The following is an 8,294-nucleotide window of genomic DNA, read 5'->3' as shown; positions in this document are numbered from 1 at the left end:
GGGTAGTAGTTCGGTATTCTTCTATTCAGCCAAACCAAACTGCACTTGGCTTCGTCAACACCACTCATTTCATTTTATTACGATACACAAACAAACAAACAAACCCACCCTAATTCACTCTCGATTCAATTCAATCCTTCATCAATCAACCTACTCAGTCATCCATTGCTAATGGGGTGAACTGAACCAACCGATTGATTGATTAAGTTGTATGGAGTGGGACAGTAGCAGCAGCAGCAGCAGTTCTGATCTAAGCGGAGACGATGACGGAGGAGGATTCTTGTTAAACGATGGCGGTCCGCTCCCGTTCCCCGTCGATACGCTGCTTCAGCCTGCGCCCTGTGGATTTGTTGTTACGGATGCTTTGGAGCCGGATAATCCCATTATTTATGTCAATTCGGTGTTCGAGATTATTACCGGGTATCGCGCTGAAGAAGTCCTCGGTCGGAATTGGTAAGTCGGGTTTTATATAGTCTGGTTGATGTAATTGGTTAGGGTTAGTGTGTTTTGGGGCTTTTTGTTTAGGTTAATTGGGGAAATGTTATATGCGGGGGAAGTCATGTTTGGAAGTAGTTAAGATTATAGCTCCGGACTGAAACAAATTAGTATTGTTTTCAGTCGGATGAGATTTTTTTTCCCTGAATACCCGTACCCGTTCCCGCACCTGCCTATTTGGTACGGTATCGGTAACAAGATTTTAGGGTTAGGGTACTTACAGACCGGTACGGGTATGGGTATTTTGGAACTCGGTAGTCGGTACTCATATCAATTTAGCCATGTGGTACTAGTTTTGTATTAGTAACCGGACCGATTTAGTTTATTCGTTCGTACCGGTAACAATACCAATTTTGGTGGAAATTTAAAGGAAAAAAAAAGTGGTATCAAAACGGGTACCGTACCGAGAGTACCTATACCCGTACCATAAAATTTGGTACGGTACTCGGCACCCATTTTTATTGATTTTTGGGTACATGTACCGGCACGATTACGGGTATGGTACCGATCTCATCTCTAGTTTTCAGTTAATTAGTTTACATTTGCCATTAACTTTATGGTTTGAGGTTCGAAACCATACTCTAGGGTGTTTTTCCCATAGTGGTGGGTTTCCTCCTCGATGGTGTTTTTGGGTGAGGTAGGCTTGGAGCGTCAAAATTAGTATGGACGGTTGACATTCCGTCTTAGGAAGGCTCACTCGGGTGTTGGGGTAGTTCCAAACGCTGTTAAAAAAAGTTAGTTTACATTTGAATTCATGGAGATTTTGGGTGCTTATTTATAGGGGCATGAGGCACTAGGTCTTCTTAGAATAAAGAAAGAACATAACATTATCATACAGTTAGAAACTTTAGCTTCTGATGGTGGGATATACGAGTAATCCATATAATTTCTTTTTGGTAGTATATGATAGTATGATGGATTCAGCTTTAAGCTAAAAGAGCATAACATTAGCATACAATTAGAAGCTTCAGCTCTTCATGGTTTATATATTTGATAAGATTATCTTTTGGTAGTGCATAATGGTATGATAGATTTAAGTCATTTAACTGTAAGCTGAACTTTGTTATTGCCTACTATTTATTGGCATGCCCATAGAACTTCAAGGAAATGAAGATTGAAGAAATGAATAGCCATAGCCCATGATCCCTTTCTTTGAATAGAATAGGAACAATAGTTTGGTTTTTTATTCTACTACATATATTTGCAGTTGTTGTACCAAATTGTCAATGCACCAAGTCTAACTGATGGCTTTTTCCACATTTCAATAATGTTATATGGTAAAAGTTTATTGCAACTGATTTGTAGAAGTAACTTAGGAGGTAGTTTTCTAGGCTGTCTTTGTCTACTTTAGATTTGTTTATTCTTCCTCCTAAATAGTGTTGCATTAATCAGCATTAACAGCTTTGCAACTGCATTTGATGCTTGATGCTTGATATATTATAACTGTACCAACAGAACAGGGATTGGATTACACCACATCATGCCTGCTATATTGACATAAATATATTACAATTTCTAGATGAGCTAGATCAAACAATTACTGGTACAGTTTGCATTGCCTGCTTGCTTGCCTCTTTGTGATTGACATTTTCTTACTGCTTCTAGTTGTAATCCCCAGTTATTTTTCTTCCTGGTTTGTGCTGATAGTTACTGCATACCGGTTGTTTTCTTTTGACCTTTTGCCTTCCCTTAGTGATTTTCTTTTGGAATCTTATCCTTCACCATGAGCTTTTAAGTTTTAATATTATGAAGCAATAACCGTATTATTATCTATTAAGCCTTCCTTACACCAATATTCTAGGATAGCAGCCTTAGGCGAATCTGGATATAGAACTTGTTATTTGAAGCTATAATCCCTTGGAAATATACTGTTGTGTGCGGACTTACGAATTACACAAATGGATTTTTAGTATGGTAAAGAGATCGGATGCATGACTGATTATTTTGATAGTATTCATTGAGGTCTATCACTTCTGTTCATGTGGTGTTGGAATATCTTTTTAATAAATTTGTTAGGACTTTTAAAACACCACAATGCTAAAGTTTATACCAAGCCTTTCAATTTCCCAACATTTCATGTTTGTGAGTTTTCTAACTCGTTTACAGAGTCATATACTTTGGAAGATGTACTGCCCATTGCATCTAGTAGGAAATGAGGCAGCATCCTACATTAGTTGATTCACTGATTGCTTTGACAATCTTTATGGATTAATATTCAATTTTCGTCTGTACACTGGCACTAGAATTTCAAAAATGTAAACATTCATTTCATGCATATGGCAGTATTTTCAAGTGAGAATCGAAGGCATATTGTTTAGGTGCTGTGTTTCTGATGTGCTCTTGAATACAGTACTGATTTATTGGTTTCAAGTTTTATCTGCCAATTCTTTTAGAACTTAACAAGTAGTGGATTTCAGCTTGTACTTCAGATATGCTCACGTTTGCCAGATTCATTTAATGTTTAAATAACCATTGTTAGTTGAGCTGCGGGATGTAAACGAGTCCTAAGTTCTAATGTCTCAAGGGGAAGCCTTAGAGTCATTTTTTTTTATTCGTTTTCTGTATGAAATTCAAGGCGAATTGCATTAACATGTAGGGTTTTAGCACATACTTTTATGACTGATTTCCTAGTTTTTGCATTAGATTTAAAGATCTTAGCTATGATTCATTATTTTCTTCGAATACCCGTGGTTTGTACTACAGTACTAGAGCTGTGAATCAGTATTACAAATTTATCACAGCCTCACAGGGACTTTTAAGTCTTCATGTTTTATTCACAAACTGAATAACGTGTCCACACATAGGGAGTCACACACGATATATATCGAAGTAAATGTGATTTGCGTTGTAGTTGAAATAAAGTAGCTGCACTCGATGCACACCATAACTAAGTTGTCACCTTACAAAGGTCTAAGCAACATTCTTTAATGATTTCTTTCTATCTTTTATATTTAGTTTTGTAGTTTATCTACAATGCACAATGTCATTTGCTTGTAACACTGAAAAAGGGCGATCTAATAAACAAAAAACTAGGAATGTTTCCCTCCGAACAAATCAACAAATAGTATTAGTAGGGACTAACATAATGAAAGAGACTGAGGAACGGACACACTTGCTTCCAAATGAGTCAATTTGGACTATTTTTATCTAACGTGTCAAATGGCCAACAACAAACTTAGCTGAAATGGAAACCAGGTCAAATGGGCCAATAATGTCAGAAGTCTGTTAAGTTTATTTTAATGCAATCTCCTGAAAGCTTTAGGAAATTTAGATGAGTACTTTAAAAATCAGTATTTGAAAACATATTCAGCGAACCCATTACCCAACTCGCCAGAGAGCCTATCTTGCCATCTTTACTTCTTATTGCTACAATATGGTGTATTATTTTCCAAATGTTATATCATTGCTCTGTCTACATGTGAGTACACTTGTTTTTATTCAATCTAATTTTTGGATCTTTTTTCAGCCGGTTCTTGCAATGCAGAGGTCCATACGCAAAAAGAAGACACCCCCTAGTGGACTCTACTGTAGTCTCAGAAATCAGGAGATGCCTCGAGGATGGGATTGAATTCAAAGGAGAGTTGTTGAACTTCACAAAAGACGGTACCCCATTAATGAACAGGCTCCGTATGACCCCTATATACGGTGATGACGAGGTAATAACACATATCATCGGTATACAATTCTTCACAGAAGTTAATCTTGATCTGGGCCCATTAACGGGGTCCACAGCAAAAGTAACCGTGAAATCATCCGACCCATTTCGGTCCAGTCTCCTCTCGTGTCGGCTAACACCAGATGGGACCCGCAACTCCTCCATTGGACTTTCCGGGATTTTACAATTAACTGATGAAGTAATTTCCCTTAAAATACTCTCAAGGTTGACCCCACGCGATATCGCATCTGTCGGTTCGGTTTGCAGGCGGTTTTATGAGGTGGCGAAAAACGAGGACTTGTGGCGAATGGTGTGTCAAAACGCGTGGGGTAGTGAAACAACCCGGGTGTTAGAGACGGTTCCCGGGGCTAAACGGTTGGGATGGGGTCGGTTAGCTAGAGAACTTACTACTCTCGAAGCAGCTGCATGGAAGAAGCTGTCGGTCGGCGGTGCGGTGGAGCCATCACGGTGTAATTTCAGCGCGTGTGCAGTCGGGAACCGTGTGGTTTTGTTTGGCGGTGAGGGTGTCAACATGCAACCAATGAATGATACTTTTGTACTCGATTTGAACTCTAGCAAACCTGAGTGGCAACACGTGAAAGTCAGCTCACCACCCCCGGGTCGGTGGGGGTCATACGCTCTCGTGTGTGAACGGGTCTAATTTGGTGGTGTTTGGAGGGTGTGGGACCCAAGGGTTACTCAACGATGTATTTCTTTTGGATTTAGATGCCAAACATCCTACATGGCGGGAAATTTCCGGTTTAGCCCCTCCGCTTCCGCGATCATGGCATAGCTCATGTACTCTTGACGGGACTAAATTAATTGTGTCTGGCGGTTGTGCAGATTCGGGGGTACTTTTAAGCGATACGTTTCTACTTGATCTTTCAATTGAGAAACCGATTTGGAGGGAAATACCGGTCACGTGGACCCCACCTTCACGTTTGGGTCACACGTTATCGGTGTATGGTGGTCGCAAAATCTTGATGTTTGGCGGTCTTGCTAAAAGCGGGCCTCTTCGGTTCCGGTCGAGTGACGTATTCACCATGGATTTGAGTGAGGATGAACCGTGTTGGAGGTCCGTGACTGGAAGTGGAATGCCCGGTGCAGGTAATCCAGGTGGCAAAGCTCCACCGGCCCGGCTTGACCATGTAGCAGTGAGCCTCCCGGGTGGTAGGATATTGGTCTTTGGTGGGTCAGTTGCGGGTCTTCACTCGGCTTCACAGCTTTATATTCTTGATCCACCGAAGAAAAACCGACATGGCGGATGTTAAACTTACCTGGGCTGCCCCCACGGTTCGCTTGGGGTCATAGTACGTGTGTTGTTGGTGGTACACGGGCCATTGTTCTCGGTGGTCAAACAGGTGAGGAATGGATGTTAAGTGAGCTTCATGAACTATCTTTAGCGAGTTCTGTTATCTAAACATATTGTACAAAAAAATCAACACGTGTGGTTGCTCGGCTCAGCACTTACAGGCGTGTGGAGACTGGAGATCTTGCAGAGGGTGTTCCGTGTGAAAGTACGATTTTGTCAGATTTGTGCAGAAAAACGTCGTTTTGTATCGAGTGTCAAGTTTTTCGGGTAAGGAGTAATTGACACAGTGGGTAGGGTATAATATGGTAATATACTTAGGTCTTGTAATTTATAATGTATGCACATGTAATGGTATGGAGTAATTGACACAGTGGGTAGGGTATAATATGGTAATATACTTAGGTCTTGTAATTTATAATGTATGCACATGTAATGGTATGGTTGTGTTATGAACCAAAACTAAAATGTTAATGTTGCTTGTACATAGGAAATGACAAATTTGTCCTTAAAACCCATCCTCTGTGCTGAAAGCTGTATTCAGCTCCTTTACCATGTTCCCTGGAAGCCATTGCAGCCGCCTGTTTGTCCATGGTTTGACTTCTTGTTCGGCAATAGATGACTACTTTTGTTTTGCCAGGGAGGTTATATGCTTGTGTGTGTATATATGGTGAGAAAATTACAGAATTTTTGATCAATAATACTTTTATAGGTTCTGTTTAAGAAACCATGTCTATGTTATATTTTACTTAAAAGATCATCAAGCTAATTTGTTCATATGCTATTTACTTAAAAAGATCATCAAAAATGGTTTAGATGCGTACATTCAAATACTATTTATTGAAGCTTCTTAATTAGGTAAATCATGAAAAAACAAGATACTATTTATTCTTTTTTTTTTAAATCGAATGATGAACAAACGAGTAAACATTTACAGAGCTTCAATTAGTGAGCCGGTTAATTCTGAAGCTCCACAACAACCACAATCAAATTCTAATGACGTGGATCTTAACCAAGTAAATCAACAAGAAAATCATGGTGATTCGGGAGATCCACAACCACAGTCAAATGCTAATGTAGTGAATCATGGTATTCAGTAATGAAAATATTCAGCTTGGTGGTTTACATAGAAAAAGAAATTGCCGAAACATTTGATTCGGAATCCATAATTGAGGAATTCAAAAATCTTGAAGTTCGTCGAGCTACTTTGTAATTCTTCTTCTAAGGTACTCACCCTTCCTCTCGGTTCTCACATTATTATGAATCTTTTAGGTCTTGTTGGTTATAAAAGTATATAGTTCTTTTTTTATTGTAAGAACAATCGTGAATGAAAAAAAAATAGATATATAGACGTCATATCGTTTGATCCGAGCCGAACCACCGACACGAACCGAATCGCTGACCCGAAAATTTTTGGGTCCGTGACTTCGGTCACTGCCGTGACAAATCCCAAGCTTTACCACTGCTCATCCCCCATCTCCAAGTGTCTTTGTGAGTGAGAGAATCTTCTGCAACACTCACTATGTTCTCTCAAACAAATCCTATATTCCCTATGCTCCAGATTCCCACTCATTCCTGTACTCATCACCACCAGTGATCAGCAAGATCGGTCCGTTCGGTGAAAATTTTTCACTTCAATCTATTTTTATTTTTGCCTTGCCAAAAAACCAAACCATAATGTCGCATTGCAAAAGCATAAAATGAAAACGGTGCACTGAAGTGGCAATTTTTATCAACCCTTTAGGACGAAAAACTAGTTATATTATCTCGGCCGGTTCCAAAGCGTACCATGAACCCCGATTTTCAAACTCTATACCAACTCGTATTACTTCCGACCCTGCTGATTTTGCTCACTTTTCACCATTCTTTGAACATCTTTAATTGATATTTGGATCACATTTATGTAACAGCACATTCAAGTTTGGATGATCACGTCGCTCATTGGTTTGTGCTGAATCATTTGAAATATCAGTGGGCTTTAGATGATTATTACCAAAACAAGGGAGGGTTAAGCATATGTGGTTTAGTTTTTATGTTTTACTTTGACTTATTTGGTCAAATGTACTGACCTGTAACAAAACATTTCGAACTGCAACATCAGGTTGATGCAAAAGTTAAAAGATGCATCTACCAAAGCACAAAGTATGTAAAATGCTTAAGGTGGATTGATTTGTATATTTGGACGGCAAATTTCTTTTGTCGAATGTGGGACTTGAACCCAAGACCTCCCAAACCCTCCCAACCCAAGGTGTTTAAAGGCGTTGTTTGCCAATGGTACACCAACCCGTTGGTGCTTAAGGTGGATTAACGAGCCATATGTTTTGTGTAACCTGAACACAACCAGTGTTAGTGCTACCCATTTATCTAAACGAGTCAAATGAGTTGACGGGCCGTAATCAATATATTTACACAATATGTTCCAATAATATCAAATATATATTATCGGTTAACAATACATGGGTAAATGAGTTGTAATAACTGGTTTAAATTGGTGGTAAATGGGCTGATAGGTTGACATTATACAACTTAATAAATGGTATAAACGGGTTGGCTGGGTGACTATAGTTAACTTAATAAATGGTTTTAAACGGGATAACGGTAGGCTGTCATTTTTAACCGCAACCTGAAACCCGATCCGAGTAACTATTATCCTGAACTCTAAAGTACCTGTGCTCGTGAAACCCAAATCTAACGAACCCGAGTACAACCCAAACTAATACGAGTCAGGTATCAATTACTTTTTAATGGGTTTTAGGTAAACCCGAGAAACCAGAATAACCAGTTTGACTAAGTATTTTATTAAATTATTATATCACATGCCTTCTACTGTTCAAT

General features: G+C 39.2%; 1 pseudogene across 1 annotated transcript; it reads left to right on the top strand.

Annotated features, from left to right (window-relative positions):
- Positions 1-5,813, top strand: LOC143549897 (adagio protein 1-like; annotated as a pseudogene). Its single transcript, XR_013138226.1, has 2 exons — positions 1-453; positions 3,962-5,813. The product of XR_013138226.1 is annotated as an adagio protein 1-like (transcript).
- Positions 5,814-8,294: the final 2,481 nt, after the last annotated feature.

Source organism: Bidens hawaiensis, unplaced genomic scaffold (assembly GCF_021521415.1).
Source record: "Bidens hawaiensis isolate Kalapana, Puna unplaced genomic scaffold, B.hawaiensis_p1.1 tig00015855_1, whole genome shotgun sequence".
NCBI lineage: Eukaryota > Viridiplantae > Streptophyta > Magnoliopsida > Asterales > Asteraceae > Bidens > Bidens hawaiensis.
Note: the sequence above shows the minus strand (reverse complement) of the source record. Positions and strands in the feature narration are given on the sequence as shown.